This window comes from Pan paniscus, chromosome 17 (genome assembly GCF_029289425.2).
Source record: "Pan paniscus chromosome 17, NHGRI_mPanPan1-v2.0_pri, whole genome shotgun sequence".
Classification (NCBI taxonomy): Eukaryota; Metazoa; Chordata; class Mammalia; order Primates; family Hominidae; genus Pan; species Pan paniscus.
Genome location: NC_073266.2, coordinates 57091599 through 57112889, shown reverse-complemented (window position 1 = coordinate 57112889; position 21291 = coordinate 57091599). Strand labels below are relative to the sequence as shown.

At 37.0% G+C, this 21291-nt stretch overlaps 1 long non-coding RNA gene across 1 annotated transcript in view; it reads left to right on the top strand.

The window, feature by feature from the left end:
- LOC117976760 (uncharacterized) overlaps window positions 1-21291 on the top strand; it is a 636602-nt gene that overhangs the window by 45273 nt on the left and 570038 nt on the right. The gene's annotated exons all lie outside the window — the stretch shown is intronic.

Below are 21291 nucleotides of genomic sequence, written 5' to 3'. Positions count from 1 at the left end.
AATTGCACACAAAGATAAGATGGAAGAATTAAAACTAAAGGTCATGAAATTTGATCATCTCCATATTTAAGGTTACTCTAAGTACTCTGCAAATAACAAGGTGCTTTAATGCCGCGCCTGCACTTTCGTCTCATTTAATGTGAAACCTGTGAAAGATTGTTCCTGAAGTCATTATCTTCAACTGTTGAGAGCATAGATCATGACTAAGTGACTGAAGTGCCATGGGAACTCTCAATGGGATCCTGCTCAGGATCTGATATATGCCTCTTGGTATCCATCAAACTCAATTGATGTGCAAAAGATAAGAAAGACAGAACTTTAATTTTTGTGTGTGTGAAGTTTCCTTCCTGCTTTTGAAATGCAGGCCCAAGATAAGTTAGTTGAGAAACTGATGCCCAAGAAAATTAAAAGGCAATTTTAAAAAGTCATGTGAGAGAATTTTTAAACATTCCTATGAGAAAATGTTTTCTGGCTCATTCAAAAGAATACATATTGCAAACATTTGAAATAGTAAAGGTTTTGTGAATCATACCTTACTTATTTCCACTTTCTAGGCACTTTTCTGGTTAATCTTTGTAACAAATATGTTCTGAATATCTAATACTTATAAGTGTATATAGAGGAATTTGCCATAAAATAATTTTACTTTAAGAAAAGAGGTAGCTGGCTTGAGTGATCGGGCAAAGCACTTGATATGAACTTTAGAGAGAAGAATGTCTGAGAAGTGATTTCAAGGTTAAAGAATCACATCAGTAAATCCACAAAGGGGAGTCTACAGGATTGCTTGTAATAAGTAGAGATTATTAATAGCAGAAAATAGTGTGCATCTGAAAAAGTAGGGGTGACTACTTTAGTTGGATGAAGGCTTAAAAATTTGGGACTTGGGGCATTGAGAAACCATTGAAGGTTTTGAGGAAGAAAATGACACTAGTCAAAGTAATTGGAAAGGACAACTCTTCCAGAAGCATATTCATGATAAGGTGGAACAGGGAGAGACTAGGGGCAGAGAAATTCATTAAGAGGTTGTTAAAATAATGTGAGGCACAGTACAATAGGGATTTTAACTGTGGCAGCCATTGGAAAGACACCAGGGAGAGCATAATTTACATCAAAGGAAGATTCTCTAGACTCTAACTGAGAAAAGTTATGGGGAAAAGGGAAATGTCTGAGTCAATATTATCCAAGGCTCAAAAATAGGTAACAATGAAAATGAGAGATACTTTTCTGTCTCTGTGAGGGAAAGAGGAAAAATTCTTTGATTTAAATTTCAAGTGTTTTCAGTTTGCTTTGTTCATATCATCTGAAGGTAACAGTACAACAGCTACTTGTAAAGTCAGGGTTGGGTATTAGATCAACAATCTCCCCTGGATATTCACAATAGAAGTCCTCTGAATAAAGAAGGCAATCAGAGAGAGAAGATATTACCACAAAGAGCATAAGCAAAAGATCAGAGAAAGCAGGGCATAATAGACTGAATAATGACCCCCAAAGATATCCATATATTCATGCTTTGAACCAGTGGTTGGTACCTTCTAGGCCAAAAGAGACTTTTCAGGCTGGGTGTAGTGGCTCATACCTAAAACCCCAGCACTTTGGGAGGCTGAGGCAGGCAGATCACTTGAGGTCAGGAGCTTGAGACCAGCCTGGCCAATGTGGTGAAACCCTGTCTGTACTAAAAGTATAAAAACTAGCCAGGAATGGTGGCACCTGTAATCCTGGCTATTCTGGAGGCTGAGGCAAGAGAATCGCTTGAACCCAGAAGGTGGAGGCTTCAGTGAGCCTAGATTGCACCACTGCACTCTAGCCTAGGTGACACAGTGAGACTCTTATCTCAAAAAAAAAAAAAAAAAAAAGAGAGAGAGACTTTTCAGATTTAAGTAAATTCAGGACCTGGAAAAGGGAAGATTATCCTAGACTATTCTGGTGGGCTGTAAATGTAATCACACGTGTCCTTATGGAAGGAGGCAGAAGGAGATTGACTACAGATGAAGAAAGGCTATGTGATGATGGAAGCAAAGATTAGAGTGATACAGCCACAACTCAGGGAATGCTGGAAGCCTTTAGAATATGGAAGAGTCAAAGAACAGATTCTCACCTAGAGCCTTCACAAAGAACCAACCCTGCTGACACCTTGAATTTAGCCCAGAAATAACTGATTTCAGACTTCTGGCCTCCAGAACTATAAGAGAATAAATTCTTACTGTTTTAAACCATTAAGTTTCTGGTATTTTTTAAAAAATTATTATTATTTTTTGCAGCAGCAAGAGGAACCTAGTACAAAGTGGTTACATAAAACACATGAAAGAGCCAGGCATGATGGCATGCATCTGTAATCCCAGCTACTAGGAAGGCTAGGTGGGGAGGACCACTTGAGCCTGGGAGTTTGAGATAAGCCGGGGCAACATACAATATAACAAGACCCCTATATTTGTCCATTGTCACACTGCTATAAAGAACTACCTTAGACTGTGTAATTTATGCAGAAAAGAGGTTTAATTGACTCACAGTTCCATAGGTTGTACAGGAGACATGGCTGGGGAAGCCTCAGGAAACTTACAATCATTGTGGAAGGTGAAGGGGAAGCAAGCACATCTTCACGTGGCGACAGGAGGGAGAGTGAAGGGGGAAGTGCTGCACTTTTAAACAACCAGATCTCCTGAGAGCTCCATCACAAGAACAGCAAAGGGGAAGTCTGCCCCATGATTCAATCACCTCCTACTAGGCCCTCTTTCAACATGTGGTGATTACAATTCAACATGAGATTTGGGTGGAGACACTGAGTCAAACTATATCGACCCTATTGCAAACAAACAAAAACCTTGCAGTTTAAATATGTATTTATATGCTTATATATTTATATATTTTAATATATAATATATATTTCAATATAGAATATATATTTCACATTTATATTCTAGGAGGGGGAGGAGCATGTGTGTGTGTGTGTGAGTGTAGGCACACATACAGTAGAAGTGGGAGGAGAGGGATGAGACTGAGAAAAAAGAGTAAGGTGAATCAAGAGTCATATGAGTCATAGAAATAAAGACAGGAGAGAATTTCTAAAGAATATACAGTTTTGAAAATTCTGTATATTCAAGATTTGAAATTTCTGAAAAGACAGAAATTCTTCACCTCTCAGGTAGGAAGTTTGGGATGCAGCAAGGTGGAGGGAGTCAAGTGCAAGAATTTTAAACTGAGTTGGGTTCTTCCTCAGGTCCATAGAGAAATTAGGTTTCCGGTGTCCCAAGACCAACTGTCTTCTGCTTTCTGGTGTTCAGGAGAAAATAATTTTCAATGTATCTTATTGGACTTTAAGCCTTTTATAGACACATCTGGAGGCAGCACAAATATGGTGGGGATCTTGCTGGGAAGATTTTCATATGAGCTCCAGTAAGCTGGTGAGCTGGGTAGGCTGAATTTCTGTGGTAAACTGTTAGTTTCTGAGTGATTTTGTTTGGAGTTGCAGGAAGGTGGAGTACAAACATTTTTATACCTAACTGCATAATTCCTTTACAAACCTTTATATTTCAGAAAATAATAGTTTAGATGCAGACATATAAACATACACATTTTATTCAGTAATTATAGGACAATAAATAAATTACGTAAACTCAGCTATATAGATCTCTGTATGAGGTTGTCCTGGCTTCCTACCTAATCTGATCGTGAGACTGAGGAAGGTTTATATCCACAATGAGTCTATCAGTTCTTGATGAATCACAATGTTTGTTTATGGTTAATCATTGCTGATAGTAACAGCTGACAGGAAGACCTGAGGAGGGAAAGGGGAAAAAAATCTAAAGCAACTCAATCCTATTTAACAAAGGAGAAAAAAATCCCTTTTTTTTAAACAATTTTTTTTGCCTACAGATAGAGTGAACTGAAGGATATTCTGCATATTTTTATAAAGCATATGAAATTACAGAGGATGCATTTATTTCCCTTTGAATACAAATCCTGAAAATGTTTCCTGATAAGTCTTTTTAATTTAAGATACCAGAATGAATTATCCTTTTACTTTTTAGCATGAGAATTGTTTGTCCTAGCATTTGCAAGAAGTGGGAGATTCTATCTCATAGTCCAAAACTGGTTTTAATTGGGTAGAAGGTAGATGTGAGAAGGCCATTATGTCATTAATGGTCTTAGTCATTGAGGGTGAGCAAGAACAAGATTTTTAGGTGGTGTGTGCTTCCCTCAACATACCATCCCTTGGCCAATGATGCATGTGCCGAGCTCTGGTGGATAAATGATTGGATTTTACTGCATGGGAAACCCTCCACTTCTGTATATTTGACATGGAAATGGTTTCTTCACTCAAACCAAGCAGAGCAAAGCAACGTTACATCACCAACCTGAACACAGAAATATTTTCTTCTCCATAAATGTCTTTAAGGAACTATGGATTCCTCAGCAAACCAGTTCTGATAGGTTACAGTTGAGGATGTTTTCAAAGGAATGCATTTGTATTGATGCACTAGCTTTGGTGTAACCATAGCAACCACAAGCTTCTCCTCTAGAGTCTTAATTTGGGAGAGAGCAGGGAAAATAGCGTGTGACCTGGGAGACACTCTGATTTCAAGCTGGGCGGAGAAGAGGAAAACACGGCTCTTGCAATTTGTCCTTTTCATACCTCACGTTACAGAGATAGACCCTGAGCAGCTTTGGAGTTTTTCTCCTTGTTTTTGTCATTCATTAGTGCTCCCAACAACAGACTGAGTTCTAAGCAGTGTTTGAAAAGTAGTGGGTAATATTTCGATGCCCCCACTCTGCTACCTCGCTTCTACATAGACTTAAAGCTGTTAAAATTTAGAATTAAACCTCAGGCCAAGGCCCAAGGGCCAAGGTCCCTGATGCAGTTGATCCACACAATTTCTTATTTCTTCACATCCTCTACCTCTGCACTGCCCTTCTCTCCCATACAAATACATTCCAGTCTCCTTTGTGACAAGCTGACATAGATCCTGATTCCAGGAACCTTGAGCACTTGTAAATTACCTCAGTCATTAATTCCTCAACACTCAGCTATATGATTGGTTTTAGTACCATTCCACACTTTCCTAGTTCCACCCTATTTTCTAGAACCCCACCCCCAGCCCATGAATGGAGCATGGCCCTCTCCTGCCCTGGTGGTTCCCCACCACCCCCACTGTGAGATGTCTGGTCAAGCAAGAATGCAACTAGATGATGACAGTCTTCCTGTTTCCTGAATATCAGGTATTGTCTGGATATGTTTTGTGTGGAGTGTGTCTCTTGGAATAAGGTCTAAGAGTTTTTCCTGCTATCGGCATTGTGGGTACAGTTGTCTTTGTCTGGAAGCTAAGTTAGGCCGGGGCCTGGGGATTGGGCTTCTTGCACTGAGGTAGGAGGCCATTGTAAGTCTGTCTCTTGCCTATGCTGCACCTCCTCTGTCCTCACAGTAGCTTTCCTCTGCAACATGTCCTTTGGGGAAGCAAAGAAGAATGATGGATGGTTGCTTGGGTCAGGAATATCCTAGGTGGAAGAAAAAGGTTGTTCACTTCATTTTACCAGTATCACAGTAACATAATACAATGGTCTTGTTTGAGAGTTGCTGGCTGGGGATGGAGAAAGGAAGATGCTACCGTCAATGTGAGCCTTGGGAAGCAGGACTAGAACCAGTGCTCAATCTGACAGTGGATGCAGAGGATGACAGAGACATCACTGGGCTAGCCTTTCCATTATCCTCCTCTTCCACCCCAGCAAAGGCTTTTCCCCTTTAGGAGCAGGGATAGGTAGCTATGCCCCACTTAATTGCTCTACATGCAAATAATTTCTGTGTACTCAGTGAAATATATCTGTACCATATCAATGTGCAGATTTATTTCTATCATTTTATCTAAAGTGCAACATTTCCAAGAGCTGATTATAAGCATGTGAAAGAAGGCTTAGTTGCTATTTTTTCAAACTCCAATCAATTCACAGGGATGATTAGATTCAACTATTGAGGGAAGAGTTGACGTAATCTACCCAAACGTGTTCCTGAGTCATCGCTGAAAATGTGTGTATCCACGGACTGATGTATCCCGCCTTGTTGTTTCTTTCCCTTTTAATTAGCAATCTTCTCCTCTTGTTTTTTTTTGTTTTTCTTTTTCCCTCCCCATCCATTTAAGATTTCTATCATGGAAAATATCCCTGCAAGCAGTAACCACTATTTGAATGGTGAAATCAGCAGCACAGCAAACATGGTTCTTAATGAGGTGAGACCTGTTGCCTCCTCAGTCTTATAAGAAATATTTATGCACATACATATTTTAAATGTTAGGAAAGACTGTGTGTAAAAGGCATATTGACTCCACCTTTTACAGATTGGAAAGATTGGTGCAATTCTGTTCCAACATATTACTTTTTCAAAGGATCATTTTATAGCCATTTTCTTTTTCTATTACTTCATTATTCTTGCTTCTTTATTTAGACTCTTTGCCATGCAAATATTATTTAAGCCTTGCTCAGCTAATGTAGTGATTTTTAAATGTTTTAATGTTCCATTTGACATTCCCGCTGGTCCCATTTCTTGTGCTGAAAATGTATTAATTCCCATATCAATATATATGTATATACATTTTTTGCCTGTCAGAGGTACAAAAAGATATTTTCTGTGCATACATTAGAGAAGTTATTACAGGTAGATGATAGAAGAAGAGAGAGAAAGCAGGGAGATAAAAAGGCAAATAAGAAATTGAGAAAAATATAAACCAAAAGCAAATGAAAGTTAGAATTTCAAAGTATGGAAAAAGCAAGAAAGGTGGAAGAAATTCTCAAGGTAAAAGAAATATATGGGGAAAAAAGTGAAGCAAATTTAGTGACAGAAAAAAATAAACAGCCAAATAAAATCGTAACCAAATAAATCATCCAAGTAAAGAGGAAAAGAATCAGATTATGGACTGACAGCAAATCATAAATGAAAACAGCAAAGAAAGTGTACTGCTAGTGCTGGGTCATTTCAATTTAACTGAAAAGCTCTATTTCCTATATTGTCAGCCATATTTTTTTCTAATTTTACCAAAAATATTATCTTCCAAGTATTATTCTTATTAATGTTCTCTTCATTTCTGTAGGAGGCATAAAAATAACAGATGAGTGTGGGAACATAAGCTGTGTGGTTAGTGAGGCAGGGGTGATAATTAGAACATGCTGTACTATGCAGTAAACAAACCTATTATGAACGAGAGGGTTCTTTATAGAGTGTTTAAAAAGAGGATGGAAATAATATACTTTTCCTTGACTGGCTTAACAGCTCAGCTGGTTACTACCCTGAGAAATCAAAAAAACGGTTGGAGTTAATCGGCCACTGGATTTGGACTCTAGTTAAATGCATCCACAAATATTATTGATATATGTCTTATGCCATATAAAACTTTTTCTTTTCATGATTCCTTTCCTGTCCAAAGCTTTTAGTTTTTGAACTAAATCTCAACAATTTCTACTCAATAAACCTTCATAATTTTTGAACCCATTATTTAAGCTTGTTTTTTAGTAATTTTTGATAATTGTGATTTGGAGTTCTCAGAATGTGCAATACTATTTGTAATTTCTGATCTTACCTCGAATCTCCTAGTTCTGTTTCCATTTATCTAGGTCAAATAAGTCTCTGATTTGGAAACTATACCTAGTCTTTACTAACTATATTAGTCAGGGTTCTCCAGAGAGACAGAACTAATAGGAGATAGGTAGGTAGGTAGGTAGGTAGATGAAGAGGATTTATTAGAGAAACTTGCTCACTTGATTAAGTGGAGGCTGAGAAATCCCATGATTGGCCGTCAGCAAGATGGAGAACCAGGGAAGCTGGTAGCATGGCTGAGTTCAAGTCCAGAAGTTTCAGAACCAGTGAAGCGGATGATGTAACTCTCAGTCCAAGCGTGAAGGCCTGAGAAGCTAGGGGTCCACTGGTGCAGTTCCTAGAGTCCGAGGGCCAAAGGAACTAGAACCAAGAGAAGGAGAAGGGGGTTCCAGCTCCAGAATAAAGAAAGAGCAGATTTGCCATTCCTCTGCCTTTCTTTCTTTCTTTTTTTTAATTTTTGAGATGGAATTTCACTCTTGTTGCCCAGGCTGGAGTGCAATGGCGCAATCTCAGCTCACTGCAACCTCCACCTCCCAGGTTGAAGGGATTCTCCTGCCTCAGCCTCCCGAGTAGCTGGGATTACAGGCATGTGCCACCATGCCCAGCTAATTTTGTATATTTAGTAGAGATGGGATTTCTCCATGTTAGTCCTGACCTCAAGTGATCCACCCACCTCAGCCTCCCAAAGTGCTGGGATTACAGGTGTGAGCCACCATGCCCAGCCTCCTCTGCCTTTTTTTCTATCCAGACCGTCTAGATAGACTGGATGGTGCTCACCCACTTTGGAGGAGGGTAGATCTTCCTTACTCGGTTCACTAATTCAAATGCCCATCTCATCTGGAAACACCCTCACAGACATACCTTGAAATAATGCTATATCAGCTACCTGGGTATCTCTTAGTTCACTCGAGTTGACACCTAACATTAACTATCACACTAAGTAATTCTAATATGATTATATGACTATATTTGGAAAGGTTTTTTCAAAGCTACATCAAATTTATAAAATACTACAAAATGCTTTTCCTTTCTTCAGAATACCCCATAAACCATGGTTATATTAAAAAAAAAAACTTGCATTATATTTTTTGCCATCTCATCTAGGTCCATGCTCCCCATTTTTTTCGGATGCAAGTTCTCTTAGTTACTATAAAATACTGTAGTAGTGTTTGACCCCAAACAAATAGAAGAGAATAATTATTCACTAAACTAAATGGTATAATTTGAATATGTCCTTCAAAATTCACATGTTGGAAACTTAATTGCCATTATAATAGTATTAAGAGGTGGCATTTTTAAAAGGTGATTAGCTCATGAGGCCTCTGCCCTTATCAGTGAATTAATGCTGTTATTGTAAGAGGGATTCGTTGTCATGGGAGTGGGATCCAGAAAAAAGGGTGGAGTTCTGCCCAATTTTCTCTCTCTATTTCACATGCCCACTTGCCGTTCTGCCATGGGATAATTCAGTACAAAAGCCCTTGCCAGATGCTGGCACCACACTCTTGTACTTCCCAGCCTCCAGAACTGTGAAAAATAAACTCTTTTATTTATATATTAACCAGTCTGTGGTATTCTGTTTTAGCAGAAAATGGACTAAAACACTAACAAACCCCAATAATCCAAAATTGTGCATAGTGCTCATTTTGTCAAATTTCTTTCCTTGGTAAGCGTTGCTTAATCACTTATGTGGTTTAATCACCATGGTCTGGAGATAAAGTGATACAAATATGTGCTTTCTTTGACCAAAAGCTCTAGGAAAGAACAGTAACAGAATTATACTCACCAATGCAACAAACTATAAACTAGGTCTGAAAATGGTTTAGCAACATGGATAACAGGTAACAGTTGCAGATGGCCTCATAAGAGAGGGTAGACTTTAACTGACAAGTGGAAATGCAGAGACAGATCTCCAAGTTACTTTTTAAACAAGGAAATAAACATTACTGCCTTGAAATGCAGAGTTTTAAGGCTTGCCACTTGTAAGGAGCAGTAGAGAAATTCAGCCTGATTTTATTGAGGTATTCATGTATGTGGCCAGCACTGGCTTTGGTTCTAGGGATAGGAAGAGAAGTAAACCATGGTCCTTACCTCTACAGAGCTGACCGTCTTCCAGGAGTGGTGGAGAACGACTTTTAAGCAGTCAAGCCCACTGAAAGTAGATGGAGCTAGAGTAGAGGCATGTACAGAGCATCACAGACCCAGAGGAAAGATGATAGATTGTCAAGAATGAGGTGTCTTGGGGATTCACTTGATTGCATTGGTCTCCTGACTTGTTTTCTTGCTTCTGCTATTGCCTTTATGATCTATTCTCCGCATAGCAGTCAAAGTGATCCTTCTGAAAACTTAATGCTAGTAATATTATCCATTGGCTACAAATCTTACAGTGGCTTCTGTCCTCCTAGAACATAATTCAGAGGCCTTAGCCTGGTGTCACATCCCCTGAGATCTGGCCTCTGATAACTCTCCAGCTGCAATTTCCTTTCCTTTCTTTTTTACTGTAGGGGTTATTGGAAAACTTTCCCTTTGGCCTCTTGAAAGTTCGTTGTAAAAAGGCAGGTTAATAGGAGAAAAAGAATACAAATTTATTAACATGTATTGGGGAGAGAACCACAAAGTGAATACCCCAACTCCCCAGTGAAGTACAGAAGCTAATATGCCCTTTTTCATAGGGGATGGGGAGATGGAGAATGTAGATAATTCTTTTGAGAGGCATTAAGTGATTGTTAGGGAGAATGAATGAACCAGTGAGACAGAAATTAACTTGCAAAATGATTCTCTTTGGAATTCGAATGAATCCAAGAGGCAGGCATTATTTTGTGGAACAAATTATAAGATCTTAAAGAAAGGGAAGATAGTTGACACCTTTATACCACCTAGAGATTACAGAAAGAATAGGGGCTTAGATTATGGTAAAATAAGTTACAGTAGCAAAACAGGTTATGGGAGGGAGAGAAGAGGAGGCCTGGCTAGCAAAGATGTTCTTGTTAAACATATGAAATTTCATAGAGAGCATCCTCAGAGAGAATAGATGGTAAATGCTTCTTTCAGTCCTTTAAGGTGTCAGAATCTCAATTAATCTTTCCTAGATCCAGAAAAGGTGAGGCCTTCAGAGAAAGCCTGGCTGTATCAAGGCAGATTTTCTTTACAGTTGCAAATCTCCCCTACAAAAGACAGCTTTTCAGCTATTTTTACATGGAATATTTTGAGGTAAAATAGTTTGGTTTTTATTCATGACCAAGAGCCTTTTTGCTACTCCTCCAGTTCAGTTCATTCATGCTGTTGGGACCTTGTTCCACATTCCTGCTGCAAGACTAACCTTCCTTTCACCTTTTTTAGGTGTCTATTCAAATGTCTCCTACTCGGAGAGAACTTCCCTAACCAGAATGCTTCAAACAGATCAACAGATAGAATACTTCTATCCCTTCTTCTTTCTCTATCCCTAAAATGGTTTTCTCTTTTTTTCTATATCCTTTATTACCACCTAATGTTATTTTATTTATTAATGTGCTTTCTTCATGTCTGTTTTTGAACACAGAATGCAAGCTCCATGAGGGCAGGGACTTCATCAGTCTTGTTCACTGAAATATCCCCAATCTCTAGAATAGTGCCTGTCACATAAATGAAAGAAATTGGAAGTGAATTTCTAAGAAAAATTGTAGTTAGTGGTTAAAAATGATTAGCAAATAGAATTTTCATTTAATCTGGATCTTTGTCCAAAAATGAACACTTTCTTTCATGAGTCTTTCCTCATGAGGTGGGATTTTAAAAAGACATTTAAGCAAATTCTAAGTGTTCATATTGTAAGAGGAAATCCATGCATGCATTAGGCACAGATTTGGATTCAATGAGCCCAAGGTCCTTCTGATATTAATGGTTCATGATTCTATACATAAAATTATTTAATCACAAGAGGCCTATGGTCTAATACAAGATATTTAAAACTGTTTCAGAAGGCAATCATTTCTTGGGATGTTAATTTTTGTGATAAATAAAAAGTGATTCAAATACATTCCAAAAAATTTGGATTAAGTAAATTGAAATAAGCTCCTTGATAGAATGAACTTAACTATGAATGGGCATTGTTAATTTTGAAAACAAGAATAACATATATAACATTAACCAGTTTATTTGAATGAGAATATATTGGTTACAGAACAACTTATATACTTTAGGAAACACTTTTTCCAACAAAACAAGTAAAATTGATGGGACTTAGCAAATGTGCAAAGTGTAGAAAATGTGTTCTCTGTTCCACATCTTGGTTTTCTGAGTACCTTTCCACCACCTTTCAGTGCCCTCTTACCTAAAGCAGCTCAGAATTTCAACCTTCTCTGTATTTCAGATATTATGAAGAGCAATCTGATAAACATTCTCCCCCACCCCCACCTGCCTCCCAACGTTGTCTGTGTAGGAGACAGCAAATGTGCGCTCAGCTTGGGGACAGAGTTCCTCTTGGTGGGGAGAGGTCCCCATTCCACTTATTTTTGTTTCCCTGCACTGAGTCTGACTGCTCTGCCTCTCCTCCATTACTATTAACAACAGCTGAAATAGAAGGATTGCTTTTAGTAGTGAAGACACAATGAAATGAATTTGGGAGGCTTGCCAAACATCTCCTCTTTCTGAACCTCCACGGAGATTTTTTGCTACCAGCTATGGAGAAGGTCAGGAGAGAAAGGCATGATGATAAACTCACTTATAAAATTGTTCTAACAAAGCATCTGTGAGCTACTGCTTGATCAAAATGACAGACATCAATCAGAATAATAACTTCAAATATGAGATTTTCAATTAGTGAGTGAACATAAATAAATGTGTCTGGAAAATCAGCATAAGGAATTTTAGATAGAGACAGCCCATACATAACAAGAGAGAGGAGGGCAGCAGGGAAAAGGTATACTATTCAGCAAATGCAAAATAGCCCCCCCAGAACACAGAGTCAAAGACCTAGAGAAATCAGCATGCAGATCAACAAAGACCTATGCACACTTATCCTTGAGTGATGCTTTTGAGCTCGTGAACCTTATTAGAGGTCTGCAAAGAAGACTAGCTTCCATTTAATAAGGGGCAGAATAAACCTTCCTGGGATGCTTAACTTCGTTTCCCAGACCTCCCTTACCAAATGCAGTAAGTCAGACAAATTATCAAAATAGAAAGTCTAGCACACAGAGGGGATACTCTGTTGGAGTGTGAAAGAAAGAAGAAGAATGTTAGGAAGGTCAGGGAATTTTCCAAAATGTTGACTTTGGCTTTTCAGCTGACTAAATAATCCAGAGTTTACCCCATGGTGTCTGACAGCAGAATAAAAAGTGATTAACGCAACCAAGACCTATAGAGGGCAACGGGCTTACTTTTCAAGCACAAACAAGGAAGGAGAAAGGAGATGATGCTTGGCTGGTGGTGTGCTTCACACACTATACAGCTACTCTAATTATAACAACAACAGTAACAAAATAAAACCTTCCAAACTCTATGCCTATTCCACCTTTCATCAGAAAGCCACCAAAGTCTTTTCAAACAATAACTCATTAGTCTTTACAATACCCTTGTGAAAAGAGTTAGATATGTATATGTTATTAGCACTTTGCATTTCCATTCTATTTATCCTCTAAGGAACTCCAAGTAGGGGTGGATTCAGACTGTAAAGCAGAAACCACTTCAAATTGATAGATGGTTTGAGAGGAGGGATTTGCCATGGCTGTGAATATGCTCTTTCAGCAGGGAAAAAAAAAAAAAGTATTTTGTGGAAGGGAAAGAGGGAGGAAAAAGGAAATGAGTAGGTATCTGCCTTGATGATTCTTTGATTTTTTTTTTCTCATATCTGTGTAACAAAGTGCTCTAATTTCAGCCACAGAACACTTGGTTACACTGAGGGGAGTCTCAACCCAGTTGTCCCATGTTAAAGAAGTAGAAAGCTGACTTTTAGGTCCTTTTCTTCCATAACTAGTCCGATGTACATGTGTATTTCTCTAGTTTTTGGTAGCAAGTAGCCTATCATGGTTCAAGAAACTTCTATTTATTTATTTATTTATTTATTTATTTGAGACGGAGTTTCGCTCTGTCGCCAAGGCTGGAGGAGCGATCTCGGCTCACTGCAAGCTCCGCCTCCCGGGCTCACGCCATTCTCCTGCCTCAGTAGCTGGGACTACAGGCGCCCGCCACTACGACTGTCTAATTTTTTTGTATTTTTAGTAGAGACGGGGTTTCACCGTGTTCGCCAGGATGGTCTCGATCTCCTGACCTCGAGATCCGCCCGTCTCGGCCTCCCACAGTGCTGGGATTACAGGCGTGAGCCACTGCACCCGGCCGAAACTTATTTATTTAATTTAATTTATTTTATCTTATTTTAGGCAGGGTCTTGCTCTGTCACCCAGGCTGGAGTGCAGTGGCGCGATCTCGGCTCACTGTGGCCTCAACCTCCTGGGCTCAAGCAATCCTCCCACCTCAGCTTCCCAAGTAGCTGGGACTATAGGCACATGCCACCCCGCCCATCTAATTTTTGTGTTTTTTGTAGAGACGGGGTTTTGCCTTGTTGCCCAGGCTGGTTTCGAACTCCTGAGCTCAAGCGATCTGCCCAACTTGGCCTCCCAAGGCGTGAGCCACAGCGACTGGCCTAAGAAACGTCGGCATTGCTCATTTCACGCTGAATGCCCAGGATCCTGGGTAGACACTCTTGGCTCTTAGCTGGGAAAAGCAGCTGAGGGCCTGAAAAGGTTGAATTATAACCACTGTAGACATTCTGCTTTGTATCTAATGGCTACGCTTTTCTTAAGGAATTTTGCCTCACTGGTGTTCAAATTAAATGATCCTTTCCAATATGCAACTTCTCCAGGAAGTTTCTTAGATATTTCTTGTGATCTCAGCTTCTTAACAAAAAAAAGAATGAGAAATGTTTAGAATGATCCAGATGAATCCTCAGTTTGGTTAAATGGTTTTATCAAATATTCAGTAAGAATTTTTTAAACCCTATGATTTGAGGATACAATGTAAGATATATAAAATAATGGCCACAAAACAGCACAGGATTATCGTATGTACAGAAATAAATGAATATAACCAGTAATCAATGATCTAAGCTAATATCATAGACTAATAGGAAAAAGAGTTCTTGGAATATGCTAGCAGTTTCTCATGTGTCATGGGAGAGTTCTTTCTTTTTGTGATGCTGTTTCTGACTTGAGAAGTCAGGTCATTCTTTTAGACTGTACTGATTTATGATTTCTTTTTTATTATGTATCATGAAAATTTTAAAACTTGAAGAACTGTGTTCTATTACCCAGATTTATCAAAAGTAAAATTGTTTTGAGGACTATAATGTTGCAAATTCAATTGAAACGACCTTTACCGTTCCTTAACTCATTTTGCTCTTTTCTTCCCCTGGGGTAACCACTGTCTTTTATTTGGTGAGTATCTTCACATTTGTGCTTTTTTACTTTTGTTATTTATGCATATATCCATATACAACACTTAAGATTGTTTTGCATTTAAAAATTTTATGCACCAGGCATTTTACAATGCAAATGATCTTGCTTTTTACGCCAATATTATCCTTTTAAGATAATTTTGATAATGTAGATATCATTCATCGTGTTTTGATATTTATAAGTTTTAATCAGGCAATATTTCAATTAGATAGAAGTATGTACAAAAGTAATAAACTATATCTCTGAATGAACAACTTGGTATTAACACATGGAAATCTTTTTGCTGTATTTTAGATTTCTCTCTTCCTTACTTTTTCTTTCTTTAATACTAGGAAACATGACTGATAGAGTAAATCCTCACCTTTCATCCCTTTCCTTCTCTCATTCCCTAGAAGTAACCATTACTCTGAAGTTAATATGTGTCATTTCCATGCATGTTTTTACAATTTTATTATTAATGTATCATTCTGCAAATAATATAATTTATGAGTATTTATAGTATGTTATCAAATTCAACTATATTTAAAATACTCATATACACAACAAGTTGGAAAGAATTTTACAGTGAGCACCTACATACCTTTTACTTAGATTTATCAACATTTTGCTATTCTGGCTTTATTACACACCCCTTAATACATATTCGTTTTTGGATGCATCTCAGACTAAATTGCAGAAATCACTTACATGTTCTTTTGCAACTGCATTTTTGCTCATTATATTTAGTTGATTTGTTTTAACTGTTAGTAAGTAATTGATTAAAACAGTAAACATTTACCTATATCTACTAGTGGTTCGAAATTATATGGACTATAATTTTTCGCTGTTATTAATAATAGTGAAATATAATTTCACGTCATTCCTTGTATAACTGCATAATTTTTTTAAATCATGTAGGTGTAGAAATTGAATGGCAGGTCATAGAGCATGTGTGATTTTACTTTTCCTATGTATTGGTAAATTGCTTTCCAAGATAGCTTTACCAGTTTATATTTCAACATGTCACTATTAGAGTTCCCATTTACCCACAGCCATCCAAACACTTGAAGTTGTCACCTTTTAAAATTCCATCAATCTAATGGCTTTCAGGTAATCAAATAATCACATTGTTTTAATTGACATTTTCCTCATAAAGGGTAAGGTCCAATATGTTTTTAATGTTAGACATTTGCTGTTGTTCTTTGTGGAACTTTATGATCAGATCCTTTCTCATTTTTCTATTGCACATTTATTTTTCTGATTGACTTATAGGTATAAATTATATATCATGCAATGTAAGCTAATGTCATATATTCACTCAATATTTTTTCTAATATGTGGTTTTAATTTTATTTGAAATGTATTTTTTATATGAAGCTTTAATTTTATACATCTCTAGTTGTGTTTTTTATATCTTCTTAAAGATGTTCTTAAAATTTTTAGTATAGTAAAATTTTCCCTGTATTTTCTTCTGAACGTTTCTAAGTTCAGCTTTTAGCACATAGGCCTTTTCCATATGAAATTGATGTAGGTCTATTTTGTAACTCAGGGATCTATATTTATTTTTTTTACCAGTGAATAGCTATTTTCCAAACAATATTTGCTACATTGTCTCCCACTGGCTTTTAATACCTTTTTTTGTCATGCATCAAATTTTCACATACAAGTGGGTCTAAGATTGTTTTTCCATTCTGCTCCGTCGTTATAATATGTCTCCACTGCTCCAGCATTACAGTATTTTAATAAATCTTGTTAAATAATAAGATAAGTTTTTATTCCAGCTCCTTCTTTCTTTTTCTTCTAGAGTATTCCTTGTCCTTTATCCTTCCAAATAATTCATGGGTCAAGGTCTTCAAAACACTCTTTTACAATTTTATTTGTAATTAGATTAAAGTTATATGAAATTACAGTTAAAATCAACATATTTTATGCAACTAACAAAATCTTATTCGAAGTTCTTCAAAATTGTGTTTCCTAAATTTTCATGTCATTTACAATATCTTTTGTTAGATTTATTTGTAAGTGCCTTTTCACTATTGTTGTCATTTTAATGGTATCTTTTGTCATTACTTTACAGATGCATGATTGCCAATGTGTAAGGCTGTTAAAAAAATCATAGTTTTTTAAAGATAAATCTTGTCTAGAGCAATGTTGCTGCTCATGCTCATTCACAGGTTATAACAGACGGTTCTTTGCAACCAATGTGGCTTTATCATTAAGTTTTAAGTCATCTGTTTAATTTGCCAATTCATTAGCTATTCTTTATCAACTTAAGGATATGCTCTTCTATTCTCATGTTACTATAACTTTTTGTTTATCATCGATAAGTGCTTATTTGATTCAATTTGTTCTCTGCATCTATTAAGATATTCTTAATATCGTTGCCCTTTAATCGTTCATAAAGAACAGTAGGTTTTCTTACATTAAACCATCATTGTATTACTTTGTATAAACCCTAGTTCTTTTATTATGATGCTGAATGTAGTTTTTAAGTTTTTATTGCTTTTTTAATTTTATATTCATGTTCATGGTAACATTGGTCGATCATCATAGTTTCCTACATTTTTTCTCACTCAGTCTTAATAAAAGTTCTCCTGGCTGTATAAGACAAATTGGGTATCCCTGTAAGACATGGCTTACATATGCTTGTAAATCAATCTGACTATAATATGTATAAAATTGGGCAGTGAAAAAAGGAAGAGGGAATTGTTGATTGTTATTTCCATAGTCTGTAATACATTGATTTTATTTACTCTGTCTCTTTGAATTTATTTTTGCAGTTTATACGTTTCTTTCAGATTGTCCGTTTCATTTTTCACCAAATGTATTGGTATAAAGTTGTTCATAGTTTTAAACTATGATTTTAGAAAATTAACACTCTATTTGAAGTTCTTTTTATTTGTAATATTATTTAGTTGAGCAATTTTTTATTTCTTGAACAGCCTTGCTAGAGTTTTAAAATCCTTGGTTAATCCTTTTGTTAATTGTTTATAGGAAAAAACTCAATTTTATTATTTATTATATTGTTGAGGTTATTTGTTTCCCATTTCATTTGTATATGCTTTAATCGTTATTTTCTCCCTTTTACTGTTTGTATTAATTCTATTAGTTTTCTGGCTTTATCAGTTAAAAGTTTATTCATAAATTGCCAATCTTTGTTTATATTAAACAGAGAGTTTGGAACCATATATTTACATTTATATTTAAATTTAAATACCATTATAGCTCAAAAAGTTTGTTTATTGATTCATTTGCTAATTACTTCTAATACTATTTTATTTCTATTTTTCCTTTAATTCAGAACTTATATAGGTTTATTCACTTAAAACATTCTAAACTTTCTTCATTATCCAATTTTACATTGTTCATAGCTAAACTTATTAAGATGCTGTGAGAAAATACGGCTGATATGACATTAATTATTTAAAACATAGGCCGAGTACAGTGGCACATGCCTGTTACCCTAGCACTTTCGGATGCCAAGGTGGGCGGATCGTTTAAGCTCAGGAGTTCAAGACCAGCCTAAGCAACATGGTGAAACCCCATCTCTACAAAAAATATAAAAATGAGTCAGGCATGGTGGCACACACCAGTGGTCCCAACTATTAGGGAGGCTGAGGTAGGAGGATCACCTGCGCCCAGGAGATTGAGGCTGCAGTGAGCTGAGATCACAACACTGCACTCCAGCGCAGGTAACAGAGCAAGACCTTGTCTCAAAATAAATAAATAAATAAAATAAAATAAAATAAAATAAAATAAAATAAAATAAAATGTGTAGAAACTTCTTTTCCTCCTTAGAATGTAATCAAATTTTTAAAAAGTGTTCCATATATATTTGAAGAAGTCTATTTTATGAGCATAGAGTTTTACAAATATTTGTTTAAAAATTTTGAAATTGACATAGAGGGAGATGGGTATATTCAAATTTGTTAATATGTTTATTTTAATCATTTAGATGTTGACTTTTTATCTGCTTGATCTTTGAGTATCTAAATATATATATTAAAATATTTGGTATTGAAAATTTATTTTTCTAATTATATTTTTGCTTCATATTTTGACATAAAGACTATTCATGCCTACAGTTGTTATATATTATCGGAATTGCTCCTTTTATCACTATATCACTACTCTCTGCTGTATGACGTATGTTGTATGACATTAATGTTACTATATTGTTATAAAGCATTCCTTTGGTTATTGTCTTTCATAGTATCTGTTTTATTTTTACCTCTTTTTCTCATTTTTAATAATTCTATGTCATTTTGTTTTAATGTATTTTTTTTTCTTTTTTTGAGATGGAGTCTCGCTCTGTTGCCCAGGCTGGAGTGCAGTGGCGTGATCTCAACTCACTGCAAGCTCTGCCTCCAGGGTTCACACCATTCTCCTGCCTCAGCCTCCCGAGTAGCTGGGACTACAGGTTCCCGCCACCATGCCTGGCTAATTTTTTGTATTTTTAGTAAAGACGGGGTTTCACCGTGTTAGCCAGGACAGTCTCGATCTCCTGACCTCGTGATCCTCCTGCCTCGGCCTCCCAAAGTGCTGGGATTACAGGCATGAGCCACTGCGCCTGGCCCTGTTTTAATGTATCTTTTAAAACAGCATAATAAAGATTTTAAGACTGTATCATATTTTCTGATATTAATAAGAAAGCTTAATTTCTTTATATTTATTGGAGTTCTTGATATATTTGAAATATTTCTACCATACCTAGTGTTTTCTGTTTATAATATTTTTCTTTTTTACATTTTTATTTTCCTTCCAATATTTATTTAATTATCATAATTTTATTTATTTCCTTTGTTTTTCTTTCTTCTTCTGGTTTGGAAGCACTGCATTATATTTTTATTATTTCTAATGTTTAGCCATAAATATATAGGTACATTATACATAGATTATAATGTTACTGGAAGGAAGATCGTGAGTGAGAGTTGTCCAGGTCCTTGGTGTTTTGAACAAAGGATTGAACAAAATGCACAAAGTAACAGGAAGGAAGCAGGGAAAGCAGGAAGCAAAAAAGCACTCCACAGGGTGGGAGTAGGCCCTAGCCTGCAGCTCATAGGGCCTGGGTACAAAGTTTTCTGGGTTTTGAGTACTCCTTTTGAGGTCCCTATGGGCTACCCCTTATCTGGATAAAGGATTTGGTCCATGGCTAATTAAAGACTGAGGTGAATTTGTGCCCTATGCAGATGAAGGGATGGCTTATCCTTGGCCCACTGCCAATCCAGGACACTTTCCCATTCCCTCTGCGATGTGGTGGAAGGGGGAGGGTTGCAGAGAGAGTAGCCTTTGATCCTTTGTTACTTGGGCAGGGGGAGATGGGGTTTTTCCTTTTGGTTGAGCTTTAGGAAGTTGGTGTTAATTGGCCTTAGATTGCCTGCCCCCTAGACCTTGGTGTTTTCCTTTTATTCAGCTTTAGGAATTCAGCAAGAATTGGCCTTAAGTCCTCTGCCTCCAGACCCTATTATCTTGCCTCAGTGACTCTTTATTAACAATCTAATTTATTATTGGTTTCTCTTTCAAAATACATGGACAGTCTTATGTTTTAATAACAGATTGAAAAAAATCTCCCAAATATTCTTATTGTTTTTAATCTAGAGCCTCAATTCTGTCTTTTAAAATATGCAATATAGTATTACTTATTTCTTGTATCTTTTTTTTTTTTTTTGAGGCGGAGTCTCGCTCTGTCACCCAGGCTGGAGTGCAGTGGCGAGATCTCAGCTCACTGCAACCTCTGCCTCCTGGCTTCAAGCGATTCTCCTGCCTCAACCTGCCAAGCAGCTGGGACTACAGGTGCCTGCCACCACACCTGCTAATTTTTGTATTTTTAGTAGAGATGAGGTTTCATCATGTTGGCCAGGCTGGTCTCAAACTCCTGACCTCAAGTGATCTGCCCGCCTTCACCTCCCAAAGCGCTGGGATTACAGGCATGAGCAACTGCTACCAGCTACTTATACCATAAAGTTAAATAATTTACAACATATCTATGTCAGTATTTACCATTTTTGTAGGATCTTACCTTACCCCTTGCTAAAGTTGATTCTTCACTTGAGATTTCCTTAAAGACCTATGTGTAGTTTTTTGTTTATTTGGTTGGTTTTTTTTTTTTTTTTTTTAAGATGGAATCTTGCACTGCTGCCCAGGCTGGAGTGCAGTGTCTCTGCTCACTACAACCTCCGCTTCCCGGGTTCAAGCGATTCTCCTGCCTCAGCCTCCTGACTAGCCGGGATTACAGGCGCCCGCCACCATGCCCACCTAATTTTTCTATTTTTAGTAGAGACAGGGTTTCACCATGTCGGCCAGGCTGGTCTCGAA